The sequence below is a fragment of the Amblyomma maculatum genome, chromosome 1 (assembly GCF_055883805.1).
Source record: "Amblyomma maculatum isolate TAMU_Amacu chromosome 1, ASM5588380v1, whole genome shotgun sequence".
NCBI classification, from domain to species: Eukaryota; Metazoa; Arthropoda; class Arachnida; order Ixodida; family Ixodidae; genus Amblyomma; species Amblyomma maculatum.
Genome location: NC_139344.1, coordinates 338,273,765 through 338,294,051, shown reverse-complemented (window position 1 = coordinate 338,294,051; position 20,287 = coordinate 338,273,765). Strand labels below are relative to the sequence as shown.

The 20,287-nt window shown below is 46.2% G+C and overlaps 1 protein-coding gene across 2 annotated transcripts in view; it reads right to left on the bottom strand.

Annotated features, from left to right (window-relative positions):
- LOC146207539 (metabotropic glutamate receptor-like) overlaps positions 1-20,287 on the bottom strand; it is a 260,240-nt gene that overhangs the window by 73,096 nt on the left and 166,857 nt on the right. For both annotated transcript variants that reach the window (XM_084588366.1, XM_084588364.1), the window contains exon 4: positions 551-614. The gene's annotated coding sequence lies outside the window, so the exon portion shown is untranslated. The remainder of the gene's footprint in view (positions 1-550; positions 615-20,287) is intronic.

Sequence of the window (20,287 nt, the reverse complement as noted above, 5' to 3'; positions counted from 1 at the left end):
AGAAGAAACAAAAGACGCAATACTTAGTTTATGTGTTTATCTAAAATTATTTGTCCTAGTGAAGGCTTGGCTAAAGTTGGCCACACTGATCGTAGGTAAGAAGATTACTAAAGATTGCGAACATTTTCCAAACTCACTACCACACAGGAGTGATGTTTTATGAGCCATATATACACATCATCTATGAGCTACGCTGTGAGATGTCAATTTTCATCTAATTCTTGAATTTTCAGCCTGTGCGTAAATATCAGTGGATGAAAGTGCGGCCGTTGTGGCAAGTTGTGGTATTCGAAGGTTCGATCTTTTTCCCACAAGAAGAAGCAGACAGTCATCTAATTAAGTAGGGATTCTTTAAGCTGCACTCGATGTTGTATTTAGTGTGATATTAAGAACTGGGTAGCGAACGGTTCTGTCATAAAAAAAAAGAAAATCCCACTGTAATCGTTATCACAAGATGGCGTAACATTGTATCATTCCCAATCAACCCCCGAAACCCTGAATTCAATACACCTAATTTCGAGGAATTTCGTCGTGATGAAAAACAACTCACAAGCATTGGAGAATGCAGCCTCCGAATGGCTAGATGAGACATGAAGGCAGCCTGGTGGTTAAATCTGAAAGAGAAAACAAAAATGAGACCAATTTGAGACCAGTTCAGGTGAGCATTTAGAAACGAAGTAATAAAACAGCATAATTGGCATGTATATAAGGGGTGAACTCTCTAACCTTTTACAGTGTCATAAAAAAAACATACTATCACATCACCCTATGATATCTATGATACTATTATAAAACTATGACATCTACGAAACTACAATATTACTGAGTGGTCTGTGCTGATGTGTTTTACAGCAAGATAGGCATTGTACGCATTATAGAGCACAATGAAGGATTCGATGATTAATTAGTTAACGACGTAACTAATTTTTATGCTTAATTTTGAGGCGCTCTTGCATTGCGAAATTAAAAAGAAGCCATCGATATCATAGATGAGACTTACTCCTTTAAGATTTTTTGAAATCGGAAATGCGAATCGAAATATCCTACGTCAAAGATGCTCACATGAAGCCCGTTTAGTTGGCTTTACACCATGAATATATATGTATACAACAGCTCTGGAGTGGGCGGTATCGCCACCAAAAGAATTTTAAGTTCTTCTACATCACTACATCCACAAATGACTTTTCTACTTTATGCATAAAAAAACATCATTTCCTTAAAAGTGAAATTCGTGTCAACCAACTCAACGAGCACGCAATGGGGATGTTTGACGTTCGATATTTTCAGCTATATTTGCCGATTAAGAAAGTTTAAAGAGGGGACTGATATTTCACGTGACGGCTTTCAGTTTATCAGTATACTGTTACCCTTTAAAATTGAAAACAATAATGCTGATAAGTATGTTCAGTTCAGTTCAGTCGTTCAGTCGTGTCCGACTCTTCGTGACCCTATGGACCATGTCACGCCACGCTTTCCGGTCTCTCACTATCTTCCTAACATCACATAACTTCATCTGCAGTGCCTCGAGGATGCCATCTAACCATCGCGTTCGCTGCCTACCCTTTCTCCGGCGACCCTCAACCTTTCCCAACATCAAATCTTTCTCCAGCGACTCCTCTCTTCTCATCAGATGACCAAAGTAGCTGAGCTTTAACTTTAGAATTTGACCCTCCAATGAGCAGTCAGGGTATATGGTCGACAATATCGACTTGATAAGTATGTACTATATAATTAAAGCGTCTAATCATTAGGCTTCACAGCCTATGTAAAGTCCGCCTTGTCGCACAAGCCGCCTGCACTTACTGCCCCAATTTGATTGTCAGAAATTTTAAAACAAAATTTTGTAAACAATAAAAAAGTCATCTTTTATGTAGGTGGGGTGCCTGGGTAAGCAGAACTGTTTAGCGTTAAATAGGTGCCCAATCACATTTGCCAGCGTCTGTTCGAAAGAAACAGCCGAATGGAACCGTAGCAAACGCCGACAGAGGACTCGAGCTAGAAAGAGATATTTTTTTAATAGCGCCAGAGGGGCTCCAGCAGCGCCGCATGCATTCCATGCGCTGTAACACTGACACTGTTCGAGGATCTAGGACAGAACGAGATAAATAAGACGGCTACACAGTGCTTAGCTAAGCTCCCCCTCAATCCTTGTTCATTTCTCTTTCATGACATTGCTCTAGTTACGCGAAGAGTGGTTCCACCCCCTTTTGTTTTAATCTGAACACTCCCAACGAGAGATAATATGGCAGCACCACAGAACAAAGCACAACACACAGCCGGGCTGTACGACTCCGCATTTCTGGTCTGCGCCATTACAGTTCAAGACAATGCAAAGGATATTCTACAGTGAACTGTAGATATTCTTTACATAACAGTCGGTCTCGCATCTGCAATTCAAGCAATGCTACCCGAACTAACAGCAGTGCTGCTGTTATCTCGGGTAGTACTGCTGATCTGAGAGGGACTGTCGCTCAACAAAGCTCAGCGGTTTGATTGCGAGGCTCTGGAGAGCGCATCTGAATCTGGCCTAGCGAGTGTCATATTTTCATGGTACACTATTGGCACTCTGAGATAAAATATGCCGGCTAGTGTATATTGACACATGCCATTCATAGACGACGACGATTTGAACCGGCGATTCGGAGAAGACGACGAAGCGAAACAGTGCTCCGCTTTCGTGCTGCCCTGACTGGCTGTTGGTGTTCTTCGGTGTCAGAGTGCCAGAGCGCCTTCTGTGTAACGTTACGTTACAAATCTGGTGGAGGAATTTCCAGGTATCGATCCAGTCCTGCATAATCAACCTGCCAATACGGAGCTTACCCCCGTACATCAACGCCTCGGCCGCCGCCTACGTGGAGAGCCCCCTGAATTCGGACCCCTTCCGGCCGCTACCAGGACGACGCATCCTCAGACGGCCGTCGAACCTGCTGCAATGACATCTGAGAGCAGGCTCCCCACCCACATCCTGTGTCATCAGCCGCGAACACCCCCCTCCTTTCATGGCGACGTGTTCGAGGACGCCGAGGACTGGCTTGAGAACTACGAGCGAGTTGCTCGTTACAACGGGTGGACTGATGAGCGAAAGCTCCACAACGTGTACTTCGCCCTTGAAGAGTCTGCACGGACATGGTTTGAAAACCATGAGGCTGCCTTCCCATCCTGGGCAGCCTTCTGTCGTGATTTCAAAGCCACCTTTCCTAGCGCCGACCGCCGGGAGCGAGCAGAAGCTGCGCTACACTCGCGCAATCAGCGCCCGAACGAGAGCGTGCGTATGTTCTTTGAGGACATGACACGCCTTTTCAAGCGTGCAGACCCACAAATGCCTGAAGATAAGAAACTGCGTCACCTGATGCGGGGCGTTAAACAAGAACTTTTCGCGGGACTGGTGCGCAGTCCACCGCGCACCGCGTCAAGAACAAGCCTTCCAGGAGCTTAGAAGCCGCCTACACAGACCCCCAATACTCGCCCATTTCGATGAAGACGCCGCAACCGACGTACATACTGATGCCAGCAACGTTGGCCTCGGCGCGATACTCATTCAGTGGCAAGGCGGAATAGAACGGGTTATCGCCTACGCGAGCCGAACACTCTCACGATCAGAGGCGAACTATTCGACAACAGAGAAGGAGTGCCTTGCGGTAATCTGGGCCATCAGCAAGTTTCGACCTTATTTGTATGGACGACCCTTCCGTATTGTCAGCGACCATCATTCCTTGTGCTGGCTGGCAAGCCTTAAAGACCCGTCTGGACGCTTAGCTCGTTGGAGCCTCCGTCTTCAAGAGTATGACGTCACTGTTGTGTATAAGTCGGGACATAAACACCAAGATGCGGATTGTTTGTCACGCGCGCCATTGGACTCCACTGCAGTGGAAAACGCCGACGATTTTCCCTTTATTGGGGCCATTACCCAATCACATATGGCTGACCTTCAACGCAAGGACCCGGAGCTGGCGCCGCTCATCGATTATCTGGAAGGGCACGGTGGTAGAGTACCGCTTGTTTTTCGTCGTGGCTTGCAGTCATACGCTTTACGAAGTGGAGTTCTCTACAAGCGCAATTTTGAAAGATCCAAAGAGACATTTCTACTAGTAGTGCCTACGCACCTACGGCCTGACATCTTAAGCGCTTGTCACGACGAACCGTCCTCCGGCCACTTGGGAGTTAGTCGTACGCTTGCAAGAATTCGGGAGAAATACTATTGGCCGAAATTATTACCTTCAGTGCGATCTTACGTAAAAACCTGCCGTGATTGTCAACGCCGAAAGACTCCACCCGTGAAACCAGCTGGATTTCTTCAGCCGATCGCTTCACCGAAATCTCCTTTCCAACAAGTGGGGATGGATCTTCTTGGTCCTTTCCCGAAGTCAAGTAATGGAAAGCGTTGGATTGTTGTCGCGACAGACTACTTGACCCGATATGCTGAGACCGCGTCGCTCACAAATGGAACTGCCACCGAAGTAGCAGAGTTTTTTGTCCACGACATCGTGTTGCGTCATGGCGCTCCGGCTGTTATCATTACCGATCGCGGGGCAGCTTTTATGGCCCGCCTGACTAAGGCTGTACTGAACCTTACACACACTAGCCATAGACGGGCCACGGCATACCACCCACAAACTAATGGCTTGGTGGAACGGCTAAACAGAACTCTGGCCGACATGCTGTCTATGTACGTGGATATAGAGCATAAGACCTGGGATCAAATCCTCCCATATGCCACGTTCGCATATAATACGGCACTTCAGGAGACGACGCGGCTCACACCCTTCGAGCTTGTCTTCGGCCGTCGAGTGACCACTCCACTGGATACAATGCTGCCCGTATACACCGACGACGAAGATGAGCTTGACCTGGACATCGCTAGTTTTACCCAGCGTGCGGAAGAAGCACGGCAGCTGGCAAGGCAGCGCATATACCAAAAACAGCAACTAGACGCTGACCGTTACAACAAGGGACGGCGCTTCGCTGCCTACGAGCCTGGAGACTATGTCTGGATTTGGACGCCCGTTCGTCATCGTGGGCTGTCTGAAAAATTGCTGCGCCGGTACTTCGGCCCATATCGTGTCCTCCGCCGCCTCAGCGACGTTACTTACGAAGTTGAATCCGCGACCCAAGATCCCTCAAGCCGCAGACGACGCAAGTTCACTGATGTTGTACACGTCGTTCGGATGAAACCCTACCACGATCGCCCCGCTGACTATTCTTGAGACTGATGGTGCCCCGTTTTGTGTTGTGGTATCCCACACCAACCTACCATAACATCTGTCAGCTCATCGCATCAAGCAGCATTTGCAGCATCGAGGCGATGCTGCCAAGAAGGGGGGCAATGACACATGCCATTCATAGACGACGACGATTTGAACCGGCGATTCGGAGAAGACGACGAAGCGAAACAGTGCTCCGCTTTCGTGCTGCCCTGACTGGCTGTTGGTGTTCTTCGGTGTCAGAGTGCCAGAGCGCCTTCTGTGTAGCGTTACGTTACAATATTATCTAGCAGCTGTTTACTCTTCACAAGTTGCTTGAAAAGTTACGTGCTTTCTTTCGCAAATAGTATAACTGCCAGTGCACTCTTTATACGGCCAAAAGGAATTGGAGGACTTTTCGCTTGCGTAATTCAGCGCAGACTTATACTTTATCTGTGACCAGCACCCCACGAAAAGTACACAAGCCTCTGATACAGCTGAAAGTAAAGATGCCTTTGTTTGAGCGGCCGGAATGAGAGACATACATGAGCAAAACCTGTGTACGACTACACTAGCGCGCCTAATAGCGAAAAGTTAGCCTTTAACAGTCACCGTTTCTGACAAACAGTTGTAGAGTTGTCGTTTCAATGTCATTCATACTTCCATGCATCTATTTCAAAACAGGTACCTTCCCTAGAAAAACACTTCGAGGAAACAAGTGAAACTTCATTTCAAGAAAAATACATTAGCTCATTCCCCGCAAATTTTCGCAATTCACTCAAAATCTCAGTCCAAGTACGTTGAAGTGCCACTGTGGCGTGAATGCTCGGCGAGAGCGCAAGTGAAAGGATTTTTGATGCGGTGAATTATGCAAGGGGACGTCAGTTAGCTTCGTTTACGCAGGGCGAGCTTTCAACACACCGGGAGCTATGAAAACTGTGTCCCCGCGGAGATTTACCGAGGCATGCAGCTGTTTGCCGGGATTGTTTCATTGTTTACTGAGTTGTGCAAACTGCAATGCTGAGCTGTGCCAACTCTAATTACAGACCAGTTGGACCACTGTAGTTCACATGCGCGCAAAAAGCTGCCGGGAGGTTCAAATGAAGTGCGTGCGTGCGTGCGTGCGTGCGTGCGTGTGTGTGTGTGTGTGTGTGTGTGTGTGTGTGTGTGTGTGTGTGTGTGTGTGTGTGTGTGTGTGTGTGTGTGTGTGTGTGTGTGTGTGTGTGTGTGTGTGTGTGTGTGTGTGTGTGTGTGTGTGTGTGTGTGTGTGTGTGTGTGTGTGTGTTTGTGTGTGCGTGCGTGCGTACGTGAGTGCGTGCGAGCTGGCGCTGAAAAGCAACAAAGCTTGAGCTTGCAGTCGTAACGACGCAGCGGCCCTAGCTTTCTACCGAAAGTTGAAAGGTGTGATCCCCCCCCCCCCTTCCCTTTGTGGCTTTCTTTTTAAGTTAGTTGGTTAGACAAGTATAAACACCCTCTTGCGGAGAGCATGCCCTGTTCTGTGGCTTCGCAGGAGTACAGGAAATTTGAAAACAAACACGAAACATACGACAAACGCTTGCTCCACTGACAGTTCCCAGCACTCCTTCAGTGCTAAGGGTGTACGTTCGCTTATTCTCTATGCCACTTTTGTCGAGAATGCGCCGCGATCCGCATTACTTTTTGCCAGCATGTGCATCTCCGCACATCCTTCAGCAGAAATGCGAAAACGAAAAAAATTTGATCCCATTACAGCCCGCGTCAAGCAAATTCTTGAAATATTTAGGCGAAAAGAGCGCCTTTCCGAAGCAAATGTACCGACGAGCATTCAAAAAGAGGCTCACTGAGACACGAAACGAAGCAGTAGCGGGAGTAAACGCATCGACACAGCGTAAGCAGCTGTTGATTCCATTTGCTCTTCAAGCAACAAGTACATTCTGAACACATCAATGCTGCGTTATTACGGAACCCAGAAGGTTCTCTAAACAGTGCCTGTGCGTGAAGCACCGATGTAAGGAAAAAATGAGGAACATTAAAAGCGGAGACAAGAAGAAGGGTGCGAGGGTGCGAGAAAGAAAGCCAAGGGGACGAGAAAGGATCTTGTTTTGAGTACGTGGCCTTCGGCAGGGTCCCCCATCGGGAGAGCGACGAGCTGCCTACTGTATAGGCTCGCGAGGGAATTGAAAGACCACCTCGAGCCAAGATGCCAGCGAGCGCTCAATGCCATGGCCTGCACCTGGTGCCCGAATGCCCGGCTCGGTGAAAGGATGAGCCGGCCTCTATAGATGTGCGCGTCCGCCCTCGTGAAAGCAGCAGCAGCATCATCATTTTTTTTTTTTTTTTGCACATGCTGCCGGGGAGCCGGGTGCATAGCGCACATCGCCAGTGCCCCACACTCAGCTTCCGAACAGAGGTAGTGAGCCAAATCGGAAACGGCATTGATGTTTGTCTGGACAGCAATTCGAAAGGGAAGCTTTTCCCATAAAGGGCACAGGGATGCCGGACCGAGACGGCTTGCAAAACGCAACAGATAAGGAACATGTCGTTGCATTTCATTAGTTGTTGCCGCAAGAAGACTCTTACGGGTCTATAGAACTGCAGAGGCGAAGAGAAAGTGACATAAGCAACGAAGCATGCCTGAAAAACGAAAAGAAAAAAGTACCCAGATGTGAATACAAGCAGGCTGAACTTGTTTGCTCATTGTTTTTTTTTTCCTCCTTTAATTTAATTGTAAAATTGCATGCTTAAGGTTGCTCATATAGGTTGTAGTCGCTATACTAATGCTGCTATGTCAGAAAACACAGATGTCGAAATGCCTCCTTTGTGGAATATTTCAAACCATCTCCGCGACACTTCCATCGCGCTAACGTCAGATGCACACAACTGGACAACGAGCAATATGGCGACGTCTCCAAGCCATCCTTGTGGGAAATGCCTATATCTGGTTAAAAGCCTTTCATTTCAACTAGTTCAGCACGTACAGCCTTTATTAAAAGTTTACAGCCCAGAGGGTTTGCTTTTAAGACGTATAATATGACTTCTGTAATAATCGTGGAAGTCCTAGCCATTGGAGAGGGTAGGACGAAAACTCTTCTTGTCTCCGGCAAATATAGAAACCTGGGAATGCATTACGATCCACATAGTATCGCTCAGAAGTAGACCCCCTGGGCTGTAAACGTTTGATAAAAGCTGTGCAATCCAGCTAGATCGTTAGGTGCTCTGGCCAAAAAAAAAAAAAAAAGCAATTGATTCGCTCTTAGACGAGTTCCGTTTCACGACACATTAAAACCAGCAGCGTCCAAACCACTCGCAGTTTGCTACTGGACAGTCTCGAAGGTCCCTTTTAATGCCCCAGAAAGCCTGTTCGTGGTCGAGATGTTTCCCGCTCAGAGCACGGGGCTGAAAGGAGAAAGATGGGCACCGCTGATAGGCTAAACGGGAGGGGCTCAAAGAGACTGAGTAAGCGCCGAAGGGAGGAAGATAGCAAGTTGTCACGGGGAGCAAAGCAGATGCTCGAACGAATGGGGAAGTGCAGAGAGGATAACATGAATTTTGTTCCGTTTTTTGCCTTTTCTGCCTTCAATCTTCCCATTTTTTCCCCCGCGTTCGCCCGTCTCCGCTGCGGCCGGTGACACATGTCGGAAACAGGGATACGCGGTAATCAGCGAGGACAACCTCGCACCGGGAGACGGAAGGAGGGGAGACCGTGCTCTACCAGAAGAAAAAGAAAGGCGTTCTCTTCGCTCTTATGGAGCGAAACGGCGGCGCTTTGGAGTAAGTATACACTGACACCGTGTTCCTCCTGCAATACACAGAACCCTGTCGGCTTGCCCGTCGCCATGTCTTTTGGCTCACCTCGTCTCGAGCCTGTTTGTTTGCTTGTCCGTCGGTGTGTCTTGGACCCATTTTGGCCTGCTTCTTAGAGAGCCTCACAGTGAGCTTCGCAGTACAGCAACCAATCGGTGCAAACAAACGCATAAAAAGTAAAAGAGAGCGTATGGCATCCGGTCTCTTTCCGCCTAGCTGTGCGCCCGACGACGAGGCGATCGCTTGCACACACCACGACGTCTGTTAGCCAGAGAGAAATGATTCCTCGCGCAGACACGCACACAGGCACACACATACAAATGCACGCAGTGAGGAAACTGGTCGTTAGTATTGCCCCAATCCCGTTGGTTCTGCTTCTTCGTCTTCTTCTCAGTCTTGCACTCGTTTTCGTCACCCACCGCATTCTCGTTAGGTCTTCTTTTGATTCCCTTGCTCGGTTCCTTTGTCTCTCACAGTCGGAGAGACCCGGAGACATGGTCTCGCCCCTCAAGCGCGCGACGAATCCACTGCCAGACGCGGTGGGTTGGAACCACTCTGAATGCCCGGATGCCCCTAATGCGGGGTCCCTCCCTGGCTCACTCGTGGCAGTGCGCCTTGCCAGATGGCTTGGGACATATGCAATGGAGGAAGCCTGTGGCCGGCAGAGACACCGCATTCATTCGTCTTTTATGCACTGCTCACTCAAGTCGTCCCCTAATAAGCTTTTTTTTTTTTTTTTTTTTTTTTTTTTTTCCGACCGGTTCCCAGAATCAATGTTTAAAATTTTTTTATTCGCATTTTTTTTGTCGCTCAAAAATACCGGGAACACAAAGCCTTCTCCTTGATTTTTCCACTAGTAATACATGCCGGCAGGTAAGCAACAAATATTTCTCCATATCTCTTGGAAGCAGGCAGCAGAGCACGTAACAACACAAAGCGTAAGAGGCACTCACAAGCCCACAAGGACAACACTGCACTGACAACTATATTAACTAGAAACCGCACATCTTCTTCCTTCACTTCACGTCTGCAGCCAACTTCTTCCTTGCCTTTAACATCCTGCCGGTTTGCGCAAAAATTCTACTTCCTTCTTCAACAAAACTACTGATGGCATATTGAAACATTGTCTTTAACATCCTGCGCAAACGGGCAGGATGTTAAAGACAAGGAAGTTGGCTGCAGACGTGAAGTGAAGGAAGATGTGCGGTTTCTAGTTAATATAGTTGTCAGTGCAGCGTTGTTCTTGTGTGCGTGTGTGTGCCTCCTGCTCTGCCGCCTTCTTCCAAGAAATGTGTGACCAACTAGCTCAGCGTTCGACTCTATTTTTATTTCTCCATATGTCAGCGTTTCTGGTCTCATACATGCTTGCAATGCAGATATGCTGCTCGGGGCCCAGTGACCATGCTCTGAAGAGCCAAGAAAAGAGAGACATCGAGTATTATCGAAGCGTCTGCCCAACCAGCCACAACGTGTCGTATATAAAGCCAACCGTACACAAAAAAAGAAAGAAAATATTCAATTGACTTCGTTTGCATGTGCAAATGAACATTTACTTCGAATGATCGATCTGTGGCAGCTTTTAAGACAAAATTCCCAAAATGAAAAAAATTGGAGTGAAATATAAAGCTTATCGCCCCTGCGGCCTTCGATTGTAGTGTATTTTATTGAAATTTCTTACGCATTTGCAATACACAGCTATATATTGACTCATAATATAGGTTTCTTGCAAGAAGCCTCTTGGTTTAGAAGCAACGACGACCCTATATCTTATATGGCTAAACTGCGTGACTCTCACTAGAGGCCGTCTCACAGCTGTAGAATCAGCTCATCGAACATCTATTGTGTGAGCGTCCTGTTTTCACCACCAAAAGGCGTACCTGTGCTCTAGGCTGCTTCGACACTGGTCCTCTCACGGAGGGAAGGATTCTCGGACTGCGACCACAGTAATCGACGGCCCTCAAGGATAGGATAGGATAGGATAGGATAGACGGAAGATGGACCTCTTCTGCTCCTAGTACAAGACCTTTCTAGAGAAATTAACGTATTTCCTATCCTATCAAGGCATATGAAGCACTAAGTCTTATTCTTTGCCCGATAGCGTTATATGCTTGCGTGACAGATTGCAACTGGGTTTCGCGCCTTTTACAGATTTTTTGCTCGCTTCACTTCTCCCCACTTCCCCAATAAAGGATATCCAATTGGAACGCCTTTCTGATTAACCTCCTAGGCTTCCTTCTTCCCATTTCTCCCTCTCTCTCTCTCTAAGCTTACCGAACATTGCTGTACACTTCGTAATTTTTGATATGGTAATTCAAACAGATGGGAACAAAATGGTAAAAAGGCTTGCGGTCCATGTGTGAGCCGTTATCAAAAAGAAATGCTATGTTTTATTATGCCGTATCTACGCCTGTAGTTATGGATACCTCCCGATCTCCTTAGGTTTATCTGAGCGCTAATTTTGATGAAGCCTGAAGCGCAAAACCGACAGGGACGTGGGAGAGACACAGAACAAAGCGCTAACTTGCAATTTAATTTTATTTGCAGCACGGAAGCATATATACGGAAGAAAGTAGACAAAAAAGGAAGAGGAATAAGACATTAATTGCACTCTTATGCCATGACCGTCGAGTAACGCGATTTCCTTCCCAACGAGCCCAAGAAGAAGACTTGCTCGTCTGAGCGATCCAAAATTTAAGTTTGCAAGCAAATTCACATCTCACATTTGTGAACATGCCACCGTTGAGCTCAAGTCGAACACTGCAAAGTCATAGCCGCCCAGCCACTCCCGAGGTTGATGACCCAGAAAAAGCAAGTGCCGACTTCAATAGCTGAGGAAGATATCACCGAGGTCTCTTTTGGAGAGGTATTTTTTTTTTGTATTTTTGCTCGAATCACCTAAAGTTTGTCCCGATTATAGATCCTATCGAAACGAAAAAAAAAACGCTATCAGATAATGAAGAAGTACAAACACAACAGCACCGAGAGAAATTATGTACATTGCCAGCGGGTCTTGCAGCGCCATGGCTTTATTCAATTACTTCTCGTAGCTACCCCCTCGGGCATTTTTCATCACTGTGTGCGAGGATGTCGTCGCGGAGGCGAAGCACACAGATCGCCGCGAATTGTGACACAAGCCATTTTTAATCACAGCCTGCATTACGATCCGTGTGCCGCTCAGAGAAGCCGCTAATTGATCAACATTGATGGAGGCAATAAATTAAGCAAAAGTAGATATTTTATATTCATCATCGCGAGCTTGTATATAAGACCTAATGCGCAAACAGTAAAAGAATACGGAACATAACAAAAAATAAATACAAATTGTATGATCGCAACGGGCACACTCGGTTATCACCGGCAAAAGTAAAAAGGCATGTTTATTGTAATTGGGTTGTCTTAATAGCAAGATTTAAAATAATGTTTACATATGTGGGAACAAATTGCGCGCTTCATGTCCGACATTTTAAGAAGAAAAGTTCTCCTGTATTTAGGAGTAAATAATTGGAGTTTGGTAAAGGGAAAGAGGTGTGCGAGGAGAGATGCTTTTCTAAACCTAAGCTGAAAAAAGGTTCGCGCTTATTCAGTTCGAGAAAATATTTAATCCAAAGTTAGAACGCCTTTTTCTTAAATAGCGATTCCCTTTCAATAACCGCGGGCATTGCTACGAAGCCGTTTTTGTGATCCATTTGAAGGAGAGTGTTTAAAAAGGCACATTTATAGTATAGTAGATTATGAAAGGTTTGAAAAAATTGCAAAAACCAGTAAAAGCTTGATGCAATTATGGTAATTAAGAAAAAAATTTGTCTTCAGCTACCGCAGAATAAGTATGATGGAGAACATTTCAGCGTACGGCTACTCGCGACTAGCGCAATAGAGCGACTAGAGAAAAGAAGACGAAGCAAAAATGTTGAAGTACTAGACAGTCCGTTTCACACAATAAGAGAGTTATAGTGGAAAGCGCTGTTCGAGATGCACAATGACCCCCGATACATTTCATGTAGAACACGGTAAATTTAAATTTTACCGAGTTATACAAAAGCATCACGCAGAACCAACATGACTGTTGCCAAGTATTCTGCACTGTATGAATGACAGTGTTTGCAGTTGACAAGTTGAGTTCGCTGGATCCACGTTGTTAGCATATGCGTACAGTCATTGTGTCATGAATGACTTGACTGCATGATATGTAACAGCTATATATGAGCCTGAACTGCACCTGATTTTATATCGCTTAACAGGGCTAATTATTGTTCCCATAGTTTAAACCAACATTGGCAAAGCTACATTGCAAAACAAATATCGAAGATGTAATTTTCAGGTCGCCTGTTTTGCGATGAAAGAGAGAGAAATTCAAAACTTCTGTGCCAGCAGCACGTATTTTCATGTAGTTCTCTCTGTCTCACAGAGCAATTGGACTTCACTTCTGCAAAACGAAACACAGCTGCAACCACCAACAGGAATCTCTAGCTCATGTTATCGTGGGTACCTGCAGAGTTGCCCTAACAGCGCACTAATGACAATTCCGGCGCTTTCTTTTTCTATTAAACTTTCTCTTTTAGACGTTTAACTGATGTTCAGGAGTTCGAAGAATAAAATATTGGTTTGAATTGATTAATCGGTTTAGCACAAAATTAAGCATTTAACGGTAAACCTTTACCCAGGGTCAATTGGCGATCCCGTTTGCCTTTTTTTTTTTCGGTTAGCTTACTTGAAGACGAAACTGAGAAAAGCCATACTGAAAGTGGAAGGAAATGTAAAAAGCAAGGAGCCTGATAAGGCCAGCTATGGCCCCTACGCTTAACATCTAGCAGAACAGTTCAATAAATTCACAGGGAATCCTTTTGTTTACTATGCACACATGCCTTGCCGCGGTGGCGCAGTGGTTATGGCGCTCTACTGCTGTGCCCAAAGACGTGGTATCGAATCCGGGCCGCGGCGGCCGCTTTTCGATGGAGGTGAAAAGCAAGGCGCCCGTGTGTTGTGCGATATCAATGGATATGAAAAAAACCCTAGGTAGTTGATATTTCCGGACCCTTTGTCTCGTATAGCCTGAATCGCTTTGGGACGTAAAACTTCATAAAAATTCAAACCAAACCAACCTACATTGCGCACATAAAGAATCAAAACATAAGGCACGTATGAAACCACAATCAATCACGAGTCTTAACAAAATCCTGACAAAATCAGCAAGAAGAAAATGATAAAAAAATTTATAAGATATGGAAAGAGTTGAAACAGAATGATTGCAGGAAGGCGGTTTGTAAGGCGTACAACATGTGCGCATGAGTATAAAGTTTAGGTACTTACGTGTATATAAGATATGCTCCATGCTCATCCCGGCCCATAGGTTTATTATATAGGCTGTCTTGGAAACAGTCTCAGCAGGTGACCATAGTAGTTTTCCGCTGGGACATACTACGGCGGTGGCGTTCCCGAAAGAAAAAGTCGCTCGTTATAAAATCTAGAGACCATTAGGCAAAAATTCCCAATCTGCCATTGAAGCATGTGAATCATGCTTCCGATGCGCAGTTCAAAAAGAAGTTCAAAGGAAAATAGGGAAGTTATTGCTCTGTAATCAACCTTATTGAAATGCACATATTGCTGCGTACGTAACGAAGCCCAAAGAAGGGATTTTTCCTTGTCAGTTTCCGCTAATGGTCGTTTCGGGGAAGTGGAAGGCTCCATACGAGTAGCGTAAAGTCGAAAGTTCCCCCGTGTCTCATAGTCACTGTAGGGGCTCCATCCATAATCACGGCCTGTTGTCGTTACAAAATGTCGTTAAGAGGGAGAAAGTTCCACCACTTAGGGACCACTCAGGACAGGAAGTAAAAGAAGCCCTTAGAATGAGTCCGAAAAGTTTCATTTTGGTGGGAAGCACGGGTACGACCGCGAGAGAAAGCAGCGAGAGAGAAAAAGAAAAGGGCAAAAAGGGTAGGAGTGGAGCAAGACGTCGTCAGAGGAGGGCTTACACGCGCTAACGCGACTTGGTAATCTGTGGAAGCAAGGCCACCTTGTTGCGGCAGCGCCCAACCGAGCACCGCACAAGTTTCCCCTGATTCGCTGCATGCGTAATGGAGCGAGATACAACAGCCGACGACCGACAGAGCGTGCAAGCTCCAGGGCTCCTGCCTAGCCAAGAAGTCAGATTCCGGACAAGACAAGGAAAGGCTCTGCTCCGTTCCACGGCCCTCCGGTACAGTACTTCGCTTTTGGCTCAGCAAAACGCTGTATCTGCTACTTTGATGGCTCTGGTGGAAGCTTTCACGCGTGGACCTTTGTCCGGCGTCGTCCGCACGCGGAGCGACCGGCAGATGGCGTGGCTGGGCTTTGTTTGAATCCTCTCGCGTGGCACTTTTACGGCAGGTCGTATTCACTGCCCAGTGGCCGGGATCGGTATAAAAGAACGGCGTGGGACGATGCTGCCGCACATAACGCGAGCTTTGGCGGGTGCCGGCGCATGGTTCGAGAGCTAACGGAACCCGATAGGCGGATGCGAGAGGAAGTGATGTCCTCCTTAACGACGATACACTCACCCTGCGAACTCCTCTTCATATTGAGGCATAAGCACTGAATCTTCTGGGGCTCTGGTTACTTTTTATAGCACTGCTGGTGGCTGTTCCTGACGACTTGGTCGGTTGAACAATACTGCCTGAGATTTCTGGGAAGTTCATGGCACGAATCTTTGGTGACGAAGCGATATGACCGCCGCCTGATTAAATAGCATGAGGGCTTTTGGTAGCGGACATTTTCTGTCCAAGTCAGCGAATGTAGTTCACTGCGAAGTATTCCTCAGTTTAGCTTTTGCAAGGATGGTTCATCCGCCCTCCCTATACTTGTGGCCACAATCATAAAACCCTTGCTTATGATCGGTCTTTACGTTCTGCGTTCATAATGAAGTTGTTTTCTCCTCCCATTATTTATGAAAGAACCAAGAAGAGACGATCATAAATTTCACCGAAATATTAACCTCATAGAGAACTTGTAGGTACAAACTGAGGAGGGGGGGAGGGAAGGAGGGGGGTGTTTGCTCTGAAAACAGCGACTGCTCAACACATATTTAACCATCTGCAGGGGTACTGCGTCACGTAAGCGGCAACCAATGCCCTACCGACTGCCTCTACAAAAAGAAGACAGTTTTATTCCGGCACACATTACTTCCACCTTCCATGATCCTTGGAGTTTTCCTGTGCACACGGCATTTTTTGACAAGTTGCACAAGCATCATATGTTTCGGATTGCAGACGTACATCCCTGCATCCGTATTGTTTCGCGGCACCCTCCTAGGATTCTGCAGGTCGTGGCGTAAATGTCCCATCCGGCCTGTACCGCTAGGAACTGCAACGCTTTAATGCTTCTCGCTGAAAGCGGCAGGCGCGCGTCACAGATGTAAGTGCACGTGTTTGTCGTCGGCCTTCTGTAAACAGCAAGAGGATATGTTCAGCATTTTTGGGGCTAGCCTCGAATCCACATCGTGAACCTCTTATCGCCCACCTTCGAGAGGCCATTACTTCGCGCTCCGAAATCCCTCCTCAATGTTTCGGCCGCACTCAGAAGATTTCTCCGAACACCTTTCACGGCGATGTTCCCGGCACTGGGCCTCCTCACCTTGTCGCTTATTTTATTTTCTGCACAACACGTTGTGGCTCAGGCGTCGGCACATGACAAAACCGGAAAGGAACAAGCTTGTTATTGGTATGTGTTTGTGTGTGTGTATGAGTGCGTGGATGGGCGGGTAAAGGAGAGTAGAAAAAGTGGTCGAGCACCGCGCAAACACGGAAACTTTCGGCTCTGCCTGCCCCAACAACTAATCCCCCTAATGTGCCCTAGCATGCCTGGTCGCGTGACCTAGCTAGTCGGTCGAAAATCGAAGACCATTCACGCAAGGACGCTGTTTGCAGGGTCGCCGGTAGATGGCGGAAAAGGACATGAAAAATGTGGTGTGTTAGGAGTGGGTAGCGGGAGAGAGTGTAACGTGAGCTGCACCGGATCTGTGTGGCTGCCAACAACGCCACGTTTTTACTCGCTGATGAGAGCATGAAAGTTGTTTTTAGTTAGCGCAACTCAAATAGTTACGACGACATTAAGGGAGCCCAAAAGATGGGGACATGCTTGGTAAACCAGCAGTAACAGATTTCGAGAAACGTTTATGAAAAGTGCACTGCCATGTTTAGTTAGCTTAGCCAACTTATTTCCTTGACCGCTGACTATAGACCTTAACGTGAAAGAAGTATAAACACGACACAACGGGAAATGTCTGCGGTACACCTCACATTTTCCCGAACACTTGCTTGTGGACTGACTTAATACTATACTACTGTCTTTCCCTAGCGAAAAAACCGTATGAGTCACAATAACCTCATACAGATTTCTCATAAAAAGCTCATACTAAACTCATACAAATCTCATCCAATCTCATATATTTCTCATACGTTGAATGATATTTGTATGTGATTATATGAGAATTATAAGACTTTAGTATGAAAAATCTGTATGAGGTTATTGTGACTCAGAGTTTTTTCGCTAGGGTTATCTTTATAGCAACACTGTGGCACACATTTCCTCGAAAGAGAATATTTGTAGCAAATCCGTCCACATATCGATGAGTATGAAAACACCCCCAATAAGGCGAAAACTTTGAAAGAAGTTGTATATGCATCGTTTACCTGCAAGTGAGATTCAGACATAGGCTAGTTGGTGTTTGTCAATCAGGTAAAAAGTGGCGCGCTGACAGTGCTTGAAATGTTCAAACAGAGTGGATGCAGACTGGCGTTAATTTAGACAGGTGGAGTGGCTGACAAAGCATGTATCTCTCTCTCACTTCATGCAAAAATTTCAAGTCTGCACCCAACGTGTTTTTCCCTGTGGAGGGCGTTGGGATGGCTTCTAGCCAGAACATTATTTTAACTTGCTTTTAGAGTACTTTGAAAAATACTGAGCGAAAGTGTGGGTTGAATTAAGCCTTGGGCAGTGCTGAAAATTCACCCTTCGATACTGACTGCTTATTTCTTGCCGTCTATTTTCTTGCATGGCAGACAGTGTGTGTGCGTGTGTGCGTGTGTGCGTGTGCGTGTGTGCGCGCGCACGCGCGCTCAAATGTTGATAATAAGATAACGTAACAACGATCTAGTGGTAAAATAATGTAAGGAAATGTGGCGGCTAGCCCTTTCATGACCTTTTAAATTGATCGCACTAACTCTTGCAACCTGTTGAACAACATTCACACCATTAACTTCCCGCTACTTAAAACTTGTTATATGCGCGCTATCATCTCCGTCAGTCAAATAACACTTTTATATCTATCTAATGACAATTTTACCGATTTGATTACGTCTTTGGTAAATAATGACATTGATAACACCGCATAAAAAGGAAGGATCAGTGATGATTTTGGGGGCGAGTTTCGAACAACAAGGCGACGAAGTGAGCGGTGCCTCCTCCGTCTCTTCGTATGACGTGTCCACAACAACTTTCTGCGTGCGCTCTGCGCGCAGTGATTTATAGACGAACATAGTGCAACGGAAGTCCCGCGCTTGCCGGACATCAACAGCGCAGCCCTCGGCAGTTTTGCGCACAGCGAGTTGCCGTCGCTGAGGCTGATTCGAGACAAATACTTTTCGTCTCCTGAGACGCCATTCATCACGTGAAGCAGCCACCAAGTTGGGAAATTGGCGCGCTTGCTCTTGGGTTCGTTTATTTTACGTTCCAGCTTTTATTTTGGATTTCCTCCTAGCGCCTACTTTCGCTTCACTCCAATTTCACTTTCGCGTGGTTGGTCTACGCAAGCAGTTTTCTATCTACTGCGAAGGCGTAGATCTTCGAGGTTCACGCAGGAGGAATTCAGAGCAGCGAGAAAAGAAACTTATCAAAAAACGAAAACCTTATTTGGCCAGAGCGGGAGTGCGTCATGGTCGCTAACCAGAACCCATTTTGCCAGCGTTATGAACAATGCAATATATTTCAAAGAATGGCATGCAATGAACAAAGTTTCTTGACCCTTTTCTTTCAGTTCCATTGAGTGGTTTCGTTATATTTAGAGCATTCTAACTGGCCACATACGTCTACAAAACAGCCGTGTGGTGAAAATACTAGAGCAGCGGCAGCCACTATCTAAAGCAAAAGGCACACGGCTGCAGCCCTTAACCACATGGTTCCGCCCATCTTCCAATCGTGTGTGGAGTTTAAGTTCAAATGAGCATACTGTGTCGACATTTGGTATTGATCTGTTAAGAGGAATAAAATGTGTTTAAGTGTGAATGTGTACTTTCGGCTATCGATTCGAAGCCAATTTTTCATTAAGAGCACGTAAAATTGTCGTAGAAGTTTTGGGAAATATCGTAAAAATAATCGAAATATTCGAAAAGCTCAAAAATTGACTGCGAAAATGGGGCGCAAGTGACAATGCATGACTGAAAGCTGAACCTTACTTATTTTAGTCATGACTGAAACTCAACACAGCCCACGCATGGACGGTTCTCTTTCTTGTATGTTTCATTCCCTTTTTTTTGTGCACCGTAATAACCCAAAAAGACACAAATGCAGCAGACGAATATTAAAGCTTTTGTGGTTTGTGGGGTTTAACTTCCCAAAGCGACTCTGGCTATGAGAGACGCCGTAGTGGAGGACTCTGGAAATTTCGACCACCTGGGGTTCTTTAACGTGCACTGACGTCGCACAGCACACGACCGCCTTGCTTTTCGCCTGCTTCGAAAAGAGGCCGCCGAGGCCGGGATTCTATCCCGCGTCCTTGGGACAAGTAGTCAAGCACCGTAACCACTGCACCACCCCTGCGGGAATATTGAAGTTTTTAAGGCGGAAGCCTTTATTGCCTCATCGTTTTCGTCAGCCAAGTTTCACGCTTTTGCGACGGCTCTGATTGGTCGAGACTGGATGACGTCATGGAGGTCTCGATCAGTCACAGAGCACCACCACAGTATGCACGAATGCGTGCCTTATGTGGCCGGCCATATGGCAATCAATTACCACTCACTAACTAATGACTAAATAATTAACCACTAATTACTAAGTATAAATTAATAATTAATATATAATTATTCAGTTGTTAATCACTAAATAAATGCTACTTACCAATTTCTGCCTCATTAAATAATAATTAATAATCAGTGCCAGTTGCATAATTAAATAATTACTAGTAATGCCACGGACACGGTACAATCAACCACAGCAGTAAACGTAGAACAACTGCAAAGATACAAACAGCGCAATCTCTTCGCTGCCAAACAGAATTTACTGAATAAATGCACTCGCAGAATGTGAAAGAGTAGTCGCTTGCTTTCCTCGTAGCAGCATTCATCGCTACAAGCGCA